This window comes from Ornithorhynchus anatinus, chromosome 7, assembly GCF_004115215.2.
Source record: "Ornithorhynchus anatinus isolate Pmale09 chromosome 7, mOrnAna1.pri.v4, whole genome shotgun sequence".
NCBI classification, from domain to species: domain Eukaryota; kingdom Metazoa; phylum Chordata; class Mammalia; order Monotremata; family Ornithorhynchidae; genus Ornithorhynchus; species Ornithorhynchus anatinus.
In genome coordinates this window covers 60,916,964-60,934,851 of record NC_041734.1, presented here as the reverse complement: position 1 = coordinate 60,934,851, position 17,888 = coordinate 60,916,964, and the positions used below count along the sequence as shown (strand labels likewise).

General features: G+C 48.5%; 1 long non-coding RNA gene across 1 annotated transcript; it reads left to right on the top strand.

Annotated features, from left to right (window-relative positions):
* The first annotated feature begins 306 nt into the window (after window positions 1–306).
* On the top strand, window positions 307–17,023 carry LOC120638530. The gene is made up of 4 exons (XR_005660226.1): window positions 307–482; window positions 5,286–5,378; window positions 9,094–9,202; window positions 16,802–17,023. It is a non-coding gene; the product is annotated as an uncharacterized LOC120638530 (long non-coding RNA).
* Window positions 17,024–17,888: the final 865 nt, after the last annotated feature.

Genomic DNA, 17,888 nt, shown 5'->3' with positions numbered 1-17,888 from the left:
TTAATCCCCATTTTACAGATGAGGGAACTGAGGCACAGAGCAGTGAAGTGACTTGCCCACAGTCACACAGCCGACAAGTGGCAGAGCTGGGATTCGAACTCATGAGCCCTGACTCCAAAGCCCGTGCTCTTTCCACTGAGCCACGCTGCTTCTCATAGATGTCACCTTCTATGCCCAAGCAGGACAGCAGGGCTCCCAGATGTCAGGAGCTGCTTTGGCTGTGGGGCTGGTCTCCTTTGCTTATTACTCCGTGTGCTATTTTAGAAGACTCTGGTGTGACCATGGCAACGGGGTGAGCTGCGACACAGCTGAGCTGGCGAGGGTCCGCAGGCTTGCTCGGGAGCTCGGGCCCGCTCCTCCCCACCGGGGCAGCCACTGCCAGAAGGGACCGGACCGGAGACCTTCCTCCTCAGGCTGGAGGAATCCCCAGCCAGCCTGCGCAGCCATCAAGCTGCAACAAGAGGGATTCACGGTAGACTTCGGTTAGACTTTCCAGCCACAAGAGCTGATTTTTTTGGTTAATGGTATTTGTTAAGCACTTACTCTGTATCAAGCACTGTATTAAGCTCTCAGGTAGATAAAAGATAGGTCGGACACAGACCGCAGCTCACAGTCTTAATCCTCATTTTACAGACGAGGGAACTGAAGCACAGAGAAGTTAAGTGACTTGCCCATGGTCACACACCAGGCGTGCGGCAGAGCCAGAATTAGAACCCAGGTCCTCTGACTTCCAGGCCCGTGCTCTTTCCACTAGGTCACGCTGCTTCTCAAATACAGTGATTCCTGTACTTAGCTGGCAGAAGGAAGAAGGGACCAGGAACCCTGGCCTGGGTCTGTGGGGCTTCTACCTGCGCGCCCAAGTTCTCCTCTGGCAGACTGTATGTTCTGGGACACGATTCCATACTTGCCTAGAATCTCAGTTTCTCCTTTCGATGAAGGGAGAGACTCATCCCTGCTCTTCTCCCTGAGGGCTTTGCCTCTTTATGCTGGCCACTAGGGCAGCTTCAAGAGAAATAGCATGGCCTAGTAGAGAGAGGGAATGGACCTGGGAATCAGAAGAACTGGGTTTTAATCCCAGCTCCTCCACTCATCTGCTGTGTGACCTGGGCAAGTCACTGCATTTCCCTGTTCCTTAGTTTATCTCATCTGTAAAATGGGGATTAAGACCGTGGACCCTACGTGGGACAGGAATTGTGTCCAACTTGATTGGAAGCAGCGTGGCTTAGTGGAAAGAGCACGGGCTTGGGAGTCAGAGGATGTGGGTTCCAATCCCGGCTCCGCCGCTTGCCAGCCGTGTGACTTTGAGCAAGTCACTTAGTTTCTCTGTGCCTCAGTTACCTCATCTAGAAAATGGGGATTCAAACTGTGAGCCCCACGTGGGACAACCTGATCACCTTGTATCCCCCCAGTGCTTAGAACAGTACTTTGCACATAGTAAGTGCTTAACAAATACCATTATTATTATTACTCGTATCTATCCCGGTGCTTATTACAGTGTTCTGCACTCAGAAAGCGCTCAATAAATAACTGATTGATTGACTGAGGGGGGAACAGGTGTTTTCCTGTTCTAGGTCACATGAGGGAGAAGCAGAAAAGCCATGTGACCTAAGGGAGAGAGCCCAGGCCTGGGAGTCAGAGGACTTGGGTTCCAATCCCATCGCCACTATTTGCCTGCTCTGTGACTTTGGACAGTCACTTCAATTCTCTGGGCCTCAGTTTTCTCATCTGTAAAATGGTGATCAAATTCCTCTTAAACTATGAGTCCTATATGGGACAGGGACTGTGTCCAACCTTAGTATCTTGTACCCACGCCACTGCTTACTATAATTCTTGGCACATAGTAGTGTGGCCTAATGGATAAAGCACGGGCCTGGGAGTCAGAAGGGCCTGGGTTCTAATCCTGACTCTGCCACATCTGCCCTGTGACCCTGGGCAAGCCACTTCACATCTCTGTGCCTCAGTTACATTATCTGTAAAATGGAGATTAAGACTGTGAGCCCCATGTGGGGCATGGTCTCTGTCCAACTTGATTAGTTTGAATCTACTTGAGCACTCAGTTCACTGCCTGACACATAGTAAGCACTTAATTACCACAAAAGAACTCCCAGTCTGGGCCAACAACCGGGGCCAGTCCACTTCCAGGGCTTTGAGCACCACAGATCCACTCCCATTTCCCCCAGGATCCCTCGGCTTTCTCCCACTCTAGTTCCCGTGGCTTCACATCTTTCCTCTGGGGAATAGAAACGGGGAGGAGGGGTATTCAAAACTGTCTCTTGGGGAGATGCCCACTGTCCTGGGTCTCTAGAAAGGTGACCTGAGGATAATAATAATAATTATGGTATTTGTTAAGCGCTCACTATGTGCCAAGCACTGTTCTAAGTGCTGAGGAAGATACAAGGTGAGCAGGTTGTCCCATGTGGGCCTCACAGTTTTAATCCCCATTTTACAGATGAGGTAACTGAGGCACAGAGAAGCTAAATATCTTGCCCAAAGTCACAGAGCTGACAAAGGGCGGAGCCGGGATTAGAACCCATGACCTCTGACTCCCAAGCCCGTGCTCTTTCCACCAAGCCACGTTGCTTCTCATAAGGCATAAGGATAAGGCACCTTCCTGCAGCTGAAACAAGAAGGATATAATGGGACTCCAGGAAGGACTTCCCAGCCTCCCGGGATGGGTAGTCCCCAGAAGCGGAGGGGCAGAGGAAGGTTGTGGAGCCTCCGTCCCTGGAAGCTTTCCAGGAGAGCCCTCATTCATTCATTCATCTGTATTTATTGAGCTCTCACTGTGCGTGAAGCACTGTACTAAGCACAACGGAGAGTACAATGTAACCAAAAATCGACACATTCCCTGCCCACAATGAGTTCGCAGTCTAGAGGCTCCCATGCAGGGGTAAAACGGGGACTGATGAGCACTGGTAGGAAGGCAAGAAGGAGGGGATGAGCAGAGGAGAGTCCCGGCATTGGCACCGAGCTTGCGTTGGCCCTGGAAAGTATCAGGGGGCTTGGAGCATTGTGGCGAGGTCAGAGTGGAGGTCTGGAAGGACTCCCGAATGGACTAATGACCATTTCTCTAATGACCCCTGAAGCTACCAGGGAAGCAACACAGGGGTGGAATCTAGGGATAAGTATCTTCAGAGGGAGCTTGCTGTACTAATGCAGACAGAGAAACTCTATGGAGATTGATTAGCCAGAGTCATGATGTGTAATTCTGCTTAATGTCATTACAAGGGGAAGCATTGGCTATGTGTGAGGGTGAGGCGTTCAGCGTCGCAGCCCTGCCCTAATGAATTCCGAGCCTTAATCCCACTAGTCTTGTGTTGTCAGCCTCCCTTCCCCTCTAGGTCCACCTCTCCTGGTGTGGGAGAGGTCCTGTTCTCTTCTCCTCCCCTCCCCGACGCACACCTCATGGCTCCTACTCCGCAGGAGGGGACAGGCTGTGGGTTGTGGGGGTCAGGCGGGAGCGGGTACCGGTCATGGGGTTCGGGAACAGGGCGTGAGGGCTGTGAGCGAGACTGAGCTCTTGGTAGGGAACTCCTGGGCCTGAGCCCACCCTGCTTTCCATGCCTCCGCGAAGCCGGTGCCACTTTACGGACAGCTCGTAAAGCAGAGCTTCAGTTGGTGGAATCCAAAGAGCAGCTTGATCTTGTGGTTAAAACTCAGGCCTGGGAGTCAGAGGAACTGGGCTCTAGTCCACTTGTTGCTGTGTGACTTTGAGCAAGTCACTTAACTTCTCTGTGCCTTTGTTACCTCATCTGGAAAATGGAGATTAAGACTGTGAGTCCCCATGTGGGATAGGGACAGCGTCCAATCTCATTAGCTTGTTATCTACCCCAGTGCTTAGTACAGAACCTGGAACATAGTAAGAACTTAACAAATATCACTAAAAACAAACAAAATTAAGATCACCTGGACGAATATCATTTATTATAGGAATCGTATTTTAGCAAGCCACTAACCTATTAGGCCCCTGTTGGGTGTAAAGCCTACAGAATGTGAAAGATCTCTAGGAATAGAGATCTCCCTTGATCTCCCCTCCACCAATCTTCCTGGATCATAATAATAATTGTGGTATTTAAGTGCTTACTATACAACAAAAGCTATACTAAACACTGGGGTAGATACAAGATCATCAGCTCCCAGGTGGGGCTCCCAGTCTTAGTAGTGGGGGAAAACAGGTATTGAATTGTCATTTTGCAGATAAGGGAAATGAGGCACAGAAAAGTGCAGTGAATTGCCCAGGGTCACAAAGCAGGCAACTGGAAGATCTGGAATCAAATCCTCTGACTCCCAGGCCCATGCCCTTTCCACTAGGTCACACTGCTTCCTTGGTCAGTTTTTCATAACCTCAACCCCTTCCCAGGCAGGAGGAAATTTCCTCTGTCTAACCTAAATCCTTCTTGCTGCAATGTGAGTCCAGACTCTCAGTAATAATAATTAATAATAATAATAATTATGGTATCTGTTAAGCGCTTACTAGGTGCCAAGCACTGTTCTAAGCACTAGGGGAGATACAAGGTCATCAGGTTGTCCCAAGTGGGGCTAACAATCTTCATCCCCATTTTACAGATGAGGTCACTGAGGCCCAGAGAAGTGAAGTGACTTGCCCAAAGTCACACAGCTGATCGGTGGAGGAGCCGGGATTAGAACCCACCGACCTCTGACTCCCAAGCCTGGGCTCTTGCCACTAAGCCACACTGCTTCCACTGCTTCTCAGTGCCGGTAGAGACATTTAGTCAAGGAAAGCTGTTCTGAAATCTCCATCCTCCAACTTTACTTGTGCCCTCCTCCAGCCCCTGCTTTCTCTCTCCCACATCAGCCTTCCCCACTTTGCTTCTTGGTCTGCATACGCAAATGATCAAAATTACCTCGGTCACTGAAAAATATAGATTGTTTTCAATGATCTGTATATTTAAGAGAAAGGTGTGGGGTTTGGGGGTTAGAATAGCCAGAAGGCTGAGGTTTCCATATAGGTCTAACCCAGTCTCATGTACCTCAGCACTGATCCCTTCACCCACATCTTGTCTCTGGCCTGAAACACCTTCCCTGCTTGAGGCACACACTAAAAAAAAATCCAAATAGAGGGAAGTAAAAGAGTTTAAAGATAAAAGTACACTGATGCTATGTGAAGGATGTGAATACTTAAGTACTTAGGTGACACTGAAGTACTGAAGCCATAGTTGGGAAGATATAAAGTGGGGAAATTAGAAATTAACCAGGGAAGGCTTCCTGGAGCAGATGGGTTATCAGAAGGAGTTGAAGATGTGGATTTGTGATCTCTCAGATAGGAAGAAGGAGGGAGTTCCAAGCAGGAAAGAGGTTACAAGCAGCCGGTCAGCCACAAGAGAAATGAGAACAAGACACAGTGAGTCTAATACACAGTGAGTATATTAGTTGAAAGCAATGCACCAGCCTTCCAGTCAATGGTGAGGAGTTTCTGCTTGATACAGAGAGGAATGGGCAAATATTAAAGGATTTTGAGGAGTGGGGAAAAGTGTGCAGAGCAGAGATTTAGAAAAATCATCTGGGTAGCAGAGTGAAGCTGGGACTGGAGAGGGGAGAGATTAGAGGCAGGAAGATTAGCAAAGAGTTAATAATATTAATAATAATAATAACAATGGCATTTCTTAAACACTATGTGTCAAGCACTGTTCTAAGCGTTGGGGTAGATCAGGTTAATCAGGTTGGACACAGTCCCTGTCCCACAGGGGGCTTACAGTCTTAATCCCCATTTCACAAATGAGGTAACTGAGGCACAGAGAAGTTATGTGAGTTGCCCAAGGTCACATAGCAGGCAGGTGGCGGAGCTAGGATTAGAACCCAGGTCCTTCTGACTCCCAGGCCCGTGCTCTATCCATCGGGCCACATGGCTTCTCTTAGAGCTAAAGTCAAGCCAAGATATAAGAAGTGCCTGAATGGAGAGGAAGAGGCAGATCCTGGAAATGTTCGAGGAAAAATTGACAGGATTTGAGGTGTTGGTGGAACATGCATTTAGAGATGCCCCAGAGGCAGAGCGAAATGGGAAATTCCAGAGAAATAAGAGAGGTTAGTGTTAATGAGGTAAATGCGGGAATCATCTGTGTAGAGCCGATGAACTCCCCAAGGGAGTGAGTGCAGATTGAGAAGAGAAGCCTACCCAGAACAGAGCTCTGAGAGAGTGGGAGGCAGAGGAAGAGCCGGAAACAGAGACTGAGAAGGATAGACGAGAGAAGTTAGAGAAGAAGAAGAAGTTACGAGAAGCAACGTGACCTAATGCAAAGAGCACAGGCCTGGGAGTCAGAAGACTTGGGTTTTAATCCAGCATCTAGTAATTGTTAGCTCTGTGACCTTGGGCAAGTCACTTAAACTTCTCTGTCTCTCAGTTACCTCATCTGTAAACTGGGGAATAAATCTTCCTCCCTCCAACTTACACTGCGTACCCCATGTGGGAGAGGGACTGTGTCCAATCTGTTAAACTCGTATCTGCCCCAGCACTTGCAACAGTACTTGGCGAATAGTAAGCGCTTAACAAATACCACATGAAAAAAAGAACCAGTAGTGAACTGTGTCAGAAAAACGAAGGTTAGTGAGTTTTTCCAGAAGGGCTGGCGAAGATTAGGGCAGTGTAGAATCTTTTAGATTGGGTGGGGAGGAGGTTCATTCATCCATTCATTCAATCGTATTTATTGAGTGCTTACTGCGTGCAAAGCACTGTAGTAAGCTCTTGGGAGAGTATAATACAACAACACGCACATTTCTTCCCACAACGAGCTCACAGTCAAGAGGAAGGATAGATATTAATATAAAAAAACTACAGTTATATACAGATATATACATATGCGCCATGAGGATGGGAGGGAGGATGAATGAAGGAGCAAGTAAGAATGGTGCAGAAGGGAGTGGGAGAAGAGGAGAAGATGGCTTAGTCAGAGAAAGCTTCTTGGAAGAGATGTACCTTCAATAAGACTTGGAAGTGGGAAAGACCAATTGTGTGATAATAATAATAATTTTGATATTTGTTAAGCACTTAACAAATGGTATATGTTGGTGTCTTTGGAGAGAGTAGTCGAAACAGAGTAAAAGGGGCAGAAACTGGATTGTAGAGAGAGTTGGAGGACAGGAATTGGAGGAAGCAGATGCACACTACCCATTCACAGAGTTTAGATGTGAAGGGAAGGAGGGAGAAGGGGCCATAACAGGATGGTGCAGGGAAGCTGTTTGTAGAATAGAGGAGATGAGGGTATGTTTGAAAGCAGAGAGGGAGGAGCCATCAGAGACAAGAAACCATTGTTGAGTGGGCACAAATGAGAAGGTGGGGAGGGATGGGTCAAGGGCCCAGGTGGAGGGGGAAGGTTTTGAAAGCAACTGATAGATCTACTCTTGAGAGGCCACCGGGAAGGTGTAAGAGAGTAGACAGACGTGGAGGTGGGAAGGAGCTGGGGACCTGTGGAGAGATTTTTGGGGTGTTCACACTGGATGATTTCAATTTTTTCAACAAGTTGGCGAGATCATCAGAGTCAGAGGAGGTCGGGGGTGGGGGTCCTTTGGGACGGAGTTAAAGGTGGGAGCAGAGGACATGACAGCCAACGAGGGAGAAGTAGTGAAGCTGAGCAGAAGAGAGGGGTGTGTTCTAGAGCAATTTAAGGATTAATTCGAAGTGGCCAAAGTCACTCTGGTGCTGGAATTTTGGTGAACATTGTTGCTCACAATAAACCAGAAATCTGCAAGTTTGAGTGTGTGTGTGTGTGTGTGTTTGCTTGGCTGCAAATGTGGAGTACGGTGTTCTGCACAAAGTAAGTGGTCTGTAAATATCATTGATTGCATTCATGTTTTTGTAGTTGTGGATACATATTATGTATGCAGTGGGGGATGGGGTGTAGGACATTCAGGTGACCAGATTTTTGTGAGCTCAAAGTAGACAAAAATGACAAAGAATTAGAGAGACAGATGGACAAAGGCTGAGAGAGAGAAGGCGGCCAAGAGAGGGGGATGAGAATACGGAGAAAAGGAAATGGAGGACAGAAGAGGAAGAGGGGGGAAAGGAGGGTGGAAGCCAGGTAACGAGTGGGTTGAGAGAAGGGGCCGTTTGCTCAATACAGGCAGACACAGACACCCCTCCCAGTATGGCCTAGTGGAAAGAGCACGGGCCCGGGAGTCAGAGGATCGGGGTTCTAATCCCGGCTCCACCACTTGTCTGCTGTGTGGCCTTGGATAAAATCACTTAACTTCACTGGGGCTCGGTTCCTTCATCTACAAAACGGGAATCGTGAGTCACACGTAGGATGTAGACTTTGTTCAACATGATTAACTTGTATCTACCCCAGTGCGTAGTACAGTGCTTGGCACTTAGTGTTTAACAAATACCATAAAAAAAGACCCATGTGCAGGAGTGCCCATACACACACACAGTACTCGTGGTACCACTCTGAGAGCCGCTCCCCTCACGGCCCAAGACCAGGATCCTCTCCAGCAGGACCGGGGTGCTTAAGGCCTGCCACCACATCAGTTTGGCCAGTTCGGGGGTCAGGGAGCTCCTGCTGAGAGGCCCGGGGCCCCAGTCCCCACCCTGGGCTTTCCGGGGGCCACTTGAAGCATGACTGCAAACTCTTGTCAGTTCCACCTCACTCCCCAGCTGCCACCTCGGCCAACGCCCCTAGGGGCTTCTGGAAAATTCCCAGCACCGCAAGGCCACATCATGGCCACACCAGAACTCCTGGGAAATGGCCATCCCAACTGCCGACAGTGAGATGAGGAAGAACCAAACAATCGTACTATTGAACACTTACCGTATACAGAGCGCTGTACTAAGCGCTTGGGAGAGTACACTATGAGGGTTGGTAGACATGTTTGCTGCCCACAGCTAGCTTACAGTCTAGAAGGGGAGAGGAGGAAGAAGCTGTGGAGCCTCATCCCTCAATCCTCCCCTTTCTGACTGCCACTTCTTGGCAGTCACTGGAAACTTGAACCCTGGAGGTCATTCAGGTGGTGGGGTAGTCAGCTAAAGCAGACTGGCTCAAGGAAGAGAGAGCAAAAGGGACTGGAGGAACAGGAATATAGAGAGGATCTGCCCCAGCTGTTTCTCCTCAATTCACTTGGCCCTGGCTCTCCCCCCAACAGCCCCAGGACCAAACCATTTGCAACCGAAAGCTCCATGCCGCTTCTTTCTCCACCAAAAGCCAGATGGATCCGTTCCAGCTCAGCATTCCCGTCAGGAGACAAGCACAAGGTGCCACATCCCTAATGCCTGCCCCGAGGAGGGCAGCTGGAGGAGGGAAGGGGGGCAGGGGAGGGTGCAGAGGGCCTCTGGCAAAGTCTCTTGCCTACGGACGTGGAATTTCAGCAGCAAACATTCCCCGCCGTCTCCCTCGGAGGATTTTTCTAACACGCCTTGCAAAGCTATCAAATTTTCAACACCGCAGGGTTCTTGGCTTCTGCCTTTGCAGCGTCCCTGAGAATTAGCTGCTGGGCCTCTAATGACAGCTCCGGGAGCTCAACCTACGAGGTGACAGGTGGGGCCTGGGGCAGGGCTGCCTCCTCTGCCAGGCCAGGACTTTCCTGCCAGCCTTAGTCAAGCCCAGAGCCCTGGCTCGATTCTCCAGGAGCCCTTCCTCGATTTATCTCCCCATGATTGTCATCATTAATGGTATTATTGAGCACTTACTATGGGCAGAGCACTATACTAAGTGCTTGCCCATCAATCTGTGGGCAGAGTCCTAGGACCAGTAGACAGAGTCCCCTGCCCTCACCTCTCCCAATCCTTGGGAGTGAGCTGACGCTTGAAATCCCTTAACTCCCCTCTCCAACTTCCTTAGTAGGGTTAGACACCTGAAGAGCAAAAGGGCCCTCCCTGGTCACTGGGGAAGCAGCATGGCATAGTGGGTAGGGGACGGGCCTGGGACTCAGAAGGTTATGGGTTCTAATTCTACTGTGTGGCCTTGGGTAAATCACTTGTCTGTGCCTCACTTAACTCATCTGTAAAATGGAGATTGAGAGTGTGAACCCCATGTGGGACAGAGACTGTGTCCAACCCTATTTACTCGCATCCATTCCAGCACTTAGTAAATTGCCCGGCACATAGCGCTTAACACATACCACAGTTATTATTATTATTATTATCACTGCTGGCATCCTGTTGCCCTGCCATTCCTAGAAACCCTTCCTCCCACCCCATCCTCAGATTCCAGTTGGGCACAGGAGTAGAAGAAGCAGCAGCCATGGGAAGGACAGCCACGTGTTAAGCTAAAGAACACACTATCACCCACCTGCCTGAAGGCTATTTACACAGTTCCAATTGATTTGTTGTAACTTGTAATTATTTTAGCTGAATCTTTTCTCATGCTCCATTTGTTTCTCACTTGTGTGCAGACAAGGCGCAGAGAAAGCGGCACGGGTGATGGACGTTTACCCTTGCTATGTGCAGAGCACTGTACTAAGAGTTTGGGAAAGTACGACAGAATTAGCAGACACGTTCCCTGCCCGTAACTAATCCCAGATTTCTCTCCCTTTCCTGCCTTCCTTTTTCTCAGTGGTATTTGTTGGTGCTTACTATATGGCAGGCACTGTACTAAGTGCTGGGGTAGAAACAAGATAATCAGATTGGACACAGTCCCTGCCCCATATGAGGCTCACAGTCTTAATTTCTTTTTCATAGATGAGGTAAGTGAGGGACAGAGAAGTTAAGTGACTTGGCCAAGGTCACACAGCAGGCAACGGGAGGAGCGGAATTACAACCCAGGTCCTTCAGACTCCCAGGCCCGTATTCTATCCACTAGGCCACGCTACCGCTTCTTCTCCCCTTCCATTTTCTTTACGTGACTCTTTCACTGACTTGCTCGCTTTATTTATCCTCCCTTCCAACCCCACAGCACTTCTGTACATACGTTTAATTTATTAATATTGCTGTCTCCCTCTCTAGACTGTAAACTCACTGTGGGCTTATTATTTCTTATCCGGGTCTGAATAGTTTGCCTTTGCCCTAAGTGGAGCTATGGAGGACACCACTCTCCACCTGTAGGCTGCTGGGTCTGGGTTGAACTCAGCGAGATGTGACTGAGGAATCGCAGCTGAGCATGCAGGCGTCAGTCCTGGACTCGCTCGAGCTCAGGATATAGTTTGTTTCAGGGCTTGCTAGGGCCCTGCCGTGCCAGTAGGCAGTGAGAAGAGACCAGGGATCAGTGGGCAGAGTCCTGGGGTCTGTGGGCAGAGACCCAAGGCCAGTCAGTGAAGCCCCAGGACCAGTGGCCAAAGCACTGAGAACAGTGAGCAGAACAGATGAATCTCCAAGGTGTAAAGTGACACGAGAAAGGGAACAAAGCCCTCCTACCTTTCCCTTCCCTTATTTAGGAAAGGAGCTTCGCCCAGGCTGAGCGAGGCTGAGACGGGTGACTCTGTGGGTCCATGCTCACAGTTCAGCTCGGGCTCCTGGAATACTGCCCTGACGTATCTATGGTTCTCCCGTCATTTCCACCGCTATCACAGGCTCCGGGGATGGGGCTCCCACAGGGCCAGGACACTCAAAGACCCGGAGGATCAAGACTGCTGAGGTCGAGGCAGGTCACGGGAGGGGGAAGGGGCTGCAGGGGGCAGGGAAAGGTGGCAGCACATAGCTTGGTCCTCATGGATTATAATAATAATAATGATGATGGTATTTGTTAACCGCTTACTATGTGCAAAGCACTGATCTAAGCGCTGGGGGGGGGGGATACAAGGTGATCAGGTGGTCCCACATGGGGCTCACAGTCTTAATCCCCATTTTACAGATGACGGACCTGAGGCACAGAGAAGTCAAGTGACTTGCCCGAAGTCACGCAGCAGACAAGTGGCAGAGCAGGGATTAGAACCCATGACCTCGGACTCTCAAACCCGGGCTCTTTCCACTGAGCCACGCTGCTTCTCGCACCTGGAAACAGATGCAGGAACAGTGCAATCTATATACACTGCAATGTGCAGCATGATGTAATGATGTCATCCATTGCAGCATTCACAGCGTGACATGACGACATCAGGCGTCATGTAAGGGGCCCTGCAAAACTGAAATAGTCTAGAGACCCCCAGGAGGGCAGAGTGGCTCAGTGGAAAGAGCCCGGGCTTGGGAGTCAGAGGTCATGGGTTCGAATGCCGGCTCGGTAACTTGTCAGCTGCGTGACTGTGGGCAAGTCACTTCACTTCTCTGTGCCTCTGTTACCTCATCTGTAAAATGGGGATGAAGACTGTGAGCCTCACGAGGGACAATCTGATGACCCTGTATCTACCCCAGCGCTTAGAACAGTGCTCTGCACATAGTAAGCGCTTAACAAATGCCAACATGATTATTAATCTGGCCCTGTCCTTGACTGACTATGGAATAGCAGCAGCTATTCCACAAATAATGCTAACCCTCTGCATCCTCCCCTCCCCATACCTTCTTTTTCCCTCCTTCCATTCTCCTTTGTTCCCCCTTTCTCCCATCATCCTCATCTTCCCCTTTCCTCTTTCCCCCTTTCCTTCCTTCCTTCCCCTCTGCCCTTTTCTTCCTGTCTCTGTCTCCCTCCAAGTCCATTCCCTCTGCTGGGCTTGCCCACTTCCACCCCTACTAGCTTCCATCTAAGCCTAGATCTAAGCCGGTTGGGCTGAGGAACCTTTTCAAACCTTCCATTTGGAGAACTGCTAGTTCAGGAAATGGAAAGAAAGATAGTATTTTTATGACTGGATTTTATTTTATGCTCTTTTGACCTAGTTATGATGCTGTTTTATTTTACAATGTGTGCTTGTTAAATGTTGATTTCTTTCACCCGAAGCTTAAGCCTTCCTTTAGCTACAGTGAAATACTTTTCATCTCCTTTCTTAAATAAAAAGAATTACCTGTGGATCTTGTGCTCTAGGTAGCAATATCCTTATTTGGGACCGAATGAACAGGAGTGGGGAAGGAAAGCCCCTCGAGGAATAAGTTTTCCTTCCAGACACAACCCGGGCTAGATTAGTGAATCCCAACTAATTCCAGTGCAGATCTGGGGGAGGGTGATGACCGTAATAATAATTGTGGTACTTGTTAACTATGTGCCAAGCACTGTACCTAGCCCTGGAGTAGGTACAAGATCATCAGCTCCCCTGTGGGGCTCCCAGTAGGAGGGAGAACAAATATTGAATCCCCATTTTGCAGATGAGAAAACTGACGTATACAGAAGTCAAGTTCCTTGCCCGCAGAAATCGAGTAACTTGCCCAAGGTCACGCAGCAGCCAAGTGGAGGAGCCAGGATTAGAAACCAGTTCTGCTGACTCACAGGCCTCTCTCCACAAGGCCATACTGCTTCTCCAATAAATGTAAATCACTGGGTGGTGACAGGGAATATCACACGTTCAGGTGTGCTCTAGCTCAGAGGGGCTGAGTTCCTGAAGTTTACAGAGACCTTAACACGTTCAGACAGAGTCGGTCAAGTCTACCACACTCAGAAGATGTCCTTTAGGGTTTTCATCCCGAAAAAACTCCAGGGATAAAAGCCTGACACATCAGTAATCATTTTTCTCCACTTATCAACGGCACAGAAAGGTGACAAAGAGAGTGAGGGATCACGGCGGCCCTTGGGGGAAGTGGCTGGATGAAAATGTTTGAGAACCACGGATAGAGATTTATAACCACAACCCTCCAGTTATATGCGAAGTGTATATGAATATGCCAAACGCCATCATTTCCTTTGTCCACACAACAGGGAAGAGCAGGAGTAATTCTCTCCTTTTTATAAGCAGCAGCACGGTTCAGTGGATAGAACACAGGCCTAGGAGTCTGAGGACTTAGGTTCTAAACCCGGCTCTGCCACATATCTAGCCCCTGCCACTCCCCAGGCCTCGAATTCTCCATTCCCCCACTTCTTTTGCACCACCACTGGGACAGATCAGCTCCAGATCATCTCTTCTGTAGCTAAATAAATATATTAATGCTAACCTTCTACTTACCAGTCTTACTCCCGCACCCCAATTAGACTCTAAGCTCTCTGAGGACAGGAAGGAGCCTAGAACAGGGCTCTTTCCCCAGGGACACCCAATAAAGACTTTTTGACTTGTCTGTCTGTTGACTTGAAGATTCAGCTGTGAGGCCTCAATTGTCTGGCACACTGAGGTAAATTTGTCCTGGCAAGCGAAGCCAAGTGAAGCAATAATAATATAATGGGTTTGATAACCTCAGTAAAACAGTGCAGCTTTCCGATACTGCTGTTCTCCTAGGCAGATTTATCCCGCTAACATACGCGGAGAAGATAAATCAGGACCTAGAGCCGGGGGAGAAGCTGAAACAGAAGTGGAAGTTGAAGCTATAGCAAAGTCAAATTCGTGATCACCTCGGTGATCACAGATCACACCTTGGGAAGCAGTGTGGACTAGTGGAGCGGTATGGCCTAGTGGAAAGAGCATGGGTCTGGGAGTTGGAGGATCTGGATTCTAATCCCTGCTCTGCCACTTGTCTTCTGCGTGACCCTGGGCAAGTCATTTTACTATTCTGTGCCTCAGCTCCCTCATCTGCTAAATGGAAATTTAGTACCTGTTTAACCTCCTACTTAGACTGTGAGCCCCATACGGGACCTGATGACCTCGAAGCGGTGCTTGGCACATAGTTATTGTTATTCATTGCTATTTATAGCATATTTATTGCTATCGTTCTTGTCTGTCCGTCTCCCCGGATTAGACTGTAAGCCCGTCAAAGGGCAGGGACCGTCTCTATCTGTTACCGATTTGTACATTCCAAGCGCTTAGGACAGTGCTCTGCACATAGTAAGCGCTCAATAAATACTATTGAATGAATGAATGAACATAGTAGCCACTTAACAAATTCCATTTTTTGGTGACCGGAGTAATTTTACTGCAATAAATTAAATGACTTGAGAAAGAGGATGCCTAACCCGTAACCAGGAAATCTCCATTCATTTAATATACTTGGCTGAGGCTCATACAGTCTAAACAACCAGAAAAGCAAACGTAAAAGGCAGATAAATACCTTGGATTTCCAAGCACCATTTCCCCTTCAATGCTCAAAGCATTTTTCTCTCTGATGCCCTGTCTCTTCCCGACATCTCTGTTGAGGAGGAAGGAGCGGGAAATGTCCCTCTACAGAGGAGTCAAGCAGCTTGAGGAAGTCTTCCCATCTGTGTCAGAGAGCAAAGAGGGCCTGCAGGTGGATGGGGTTCCAGGTGAGGTGAGAGAGGCCAATTTAAAGAGAGGTGAAAGGGATGACTCCCACAGCCCTCAGGTTGAGATTTGAGGAGCGAGAGCCATCTACTTTGTTGCCATGGAAGTGAGTTTCAATCAATCAGATTTATAGAGCGCTGACTGTGGGCAGAGCACTGCTTGGGAGAAGACGATGTAACAGAATTGGTAGACACGTTCCCTGCCCATACTGCCTTCTCCAGCAATCTTTCAAGTTTCTCCTCTAGCTTGAATGACCAGCCCAGTCCCCTCAAAGCCCACCTCAGATCCTGTGGAATAGAGAAGCATCATGGCTTAGCGGAAAGAGCCCAGGCCTGAGAGTCAGAGAACCTGGGTTCTAGTCCTGGCTCTGTCGTGTACCTTGGTCAAGTGACAAGTTCTCTGTGCCTCAATTACCTCATTTGCAAAATGGTGATAATAATAATAATAATCGTGGCATTTGTTAAGCACTTACTACGTGCCAAACACTGCTCTAAGCCCTGGGGCGATACAAGGTAATGACACTGTCCCACGTGGGGCTCACAGTCTTCATCCCCATTTTACAGATGAGGTAACTGAGGCCCAGAGAAGTGAAGTGATTTGCCCAAAGTCAAACAGCTGACAAGCGGAGGAGCCGGGATTAGAACCCATGACTTCTGACTCCCAAGCCCATGCTCTTTCCAATGAGCCACGTTTCTTCTCCTAATTCAATACCTGTTCTCCCTCCTGCTTAGGCTGAGCCTCATGTGGGATCTGATTATCTTGCGCCTACCCCATCACTTAGTACAGTACTTGGTACATAAGTGCTTAAAAAATACCACAACTAAACACTTGTGTTCTCTTAGCCACCTGTAGCACTCGGGTACACGTTGTCTTACAAACTTCACTACTTAAGCCCTCTCATATACATATTCTCTTCCTCCTATTCGTAATCCATTTTAGTGTCTGTCTCTCCTACTATACCGCTTTAAGGAAGGGATCGTGCCTTCTAACTACCGTCCTCTCCTAAAGGCTTAGCACAGTGCCATGGCACAATACAGTACAGTATAGTAGGTGCTCAATAAATACAATCGATCCTTCTACTGATTAGTGCCAGCTTTGCCACTGATGTGCTGTTTGGCTTTGGGCGAACCAGCTATCAACCAATCACTTGATGGTATTTATTGGGCACTTAATGTGTACAGAACTCTGTACTAAGCACTTGGGAAAGTACACTCTGATAAACACAACCCCTGCCCTCAAGGAGCTTACGGTCTGCAGTTATCCTCCTTGGACTTCACTTTCCTCTTCTGGAAACTGGTAGCAATAATACTTGCACAGCAAAGATGATGTGTGGACAAAGTGAGATAAATGTATGGGCTGTGCAAAAATGAAAGCACTCTATAAATTCAACTATTCTATGACTCCTGCCTGAATCTCTGGCTTTCTGACAACATCTCTTGGAGTCTGGCTGAGCGTTTCTTTCCTATCTTTCTTCACTCTTTCTCCTGGAAACCACCCCCCCCCCCCCCGGCCCTTCACTCGCCCCCGACGCTCAAAAGGAAAAGCTGGCACTTATGGTCGCCCAGGATACACACATAGAGACAGACGCAAAGTTTGCATCTGGAGCCACCGAGCAGATCCAGCCAACTGTCTACACTTCCTTCCCACAGATTTTGATTTATTTTTTTTCCAGATCCCGAGGCAAAGTTCCCAGGTGCATCCGGATTCATTTCCCAGAAATGAAATTCAGTGTGTGTCCAGAACATCCATCTCTTTGTGATGCGAACATCTGGACTGCCTATCCACGGAGTACCTGGCTCCAGAAAGGACCACTCCAGTCAAAATTTTGTCCTCCTTCCTCAACTTCTCTGAGGCTCTGATGCTTAAAAAAACTTGGGACCAAAACATCAGTGAAACTCGGAAACTGAGTGTGTCTTCATCATTATCATAAACTCCTAGCGCTGGACGGGAGTTCAAAAGGTAACCTGGTCCAGTCTCCTGGCTCCAGGGAAATGAGGTCTAAACTGTCGTGTTTGTAAAGCTCCACAATACTCCCTTTTCCTAGGTTTAATTCTGTATGCAGTCCATTTTGCAGTCTCATTCAGTCCATTAGAGAAGCAGCATGGCTCAGTGGAAAGAGCATGGGCTTGGGAGTCAGAGGTTGTGGGTTCTAATCCCAACTCCACCACTTATCAGCTATGTGACTTTGGGCGAGTCACTTAACGTCTCTGTTCCCCAGTTACCTCATCTGCAAAATGGGGATTAAGACTGTGAGCCCCACGTGGGACAACCTGATCACCTTGTGCCTACCCCAGCGCTTAGACCAGTGCTTGGCACATAGTAAGCGCTTAACAAATACCATCATCATTATTATTATTATTGTTTTTCCTTTCCCTTTTGCCGTGACCTGTCCAATTAGCCCCCTCTGGGCCTCACCTCGGCCTCTTTTGGTCTCTCCCACACTTGTTCTGCTTAGTAAAAGCTTAGTACAGTGCTCTGACAGTAAGCGCTTAACGAGTACAATGAAACAAACAATAAATACCACCGAATCACTGATTGATTGATTCTGCTGAGACCCTTGGCTCCTTTGAGGGGACTAAGAAGGAAGGCAAAACTTCAGCCCTCTAACTGTCCTCGCTTTGACCCCATTCAACAGGGAATGAAGTTCTTAGGGGAAAGAAGAGAGGCTTCACTGCTCTGTGCCGGGTTTATATCTGTTTCACGGTACATGTTAAGCATTTTCCGTCCATCGAGCACTGTTCTAAGTGCTGAGGAACACA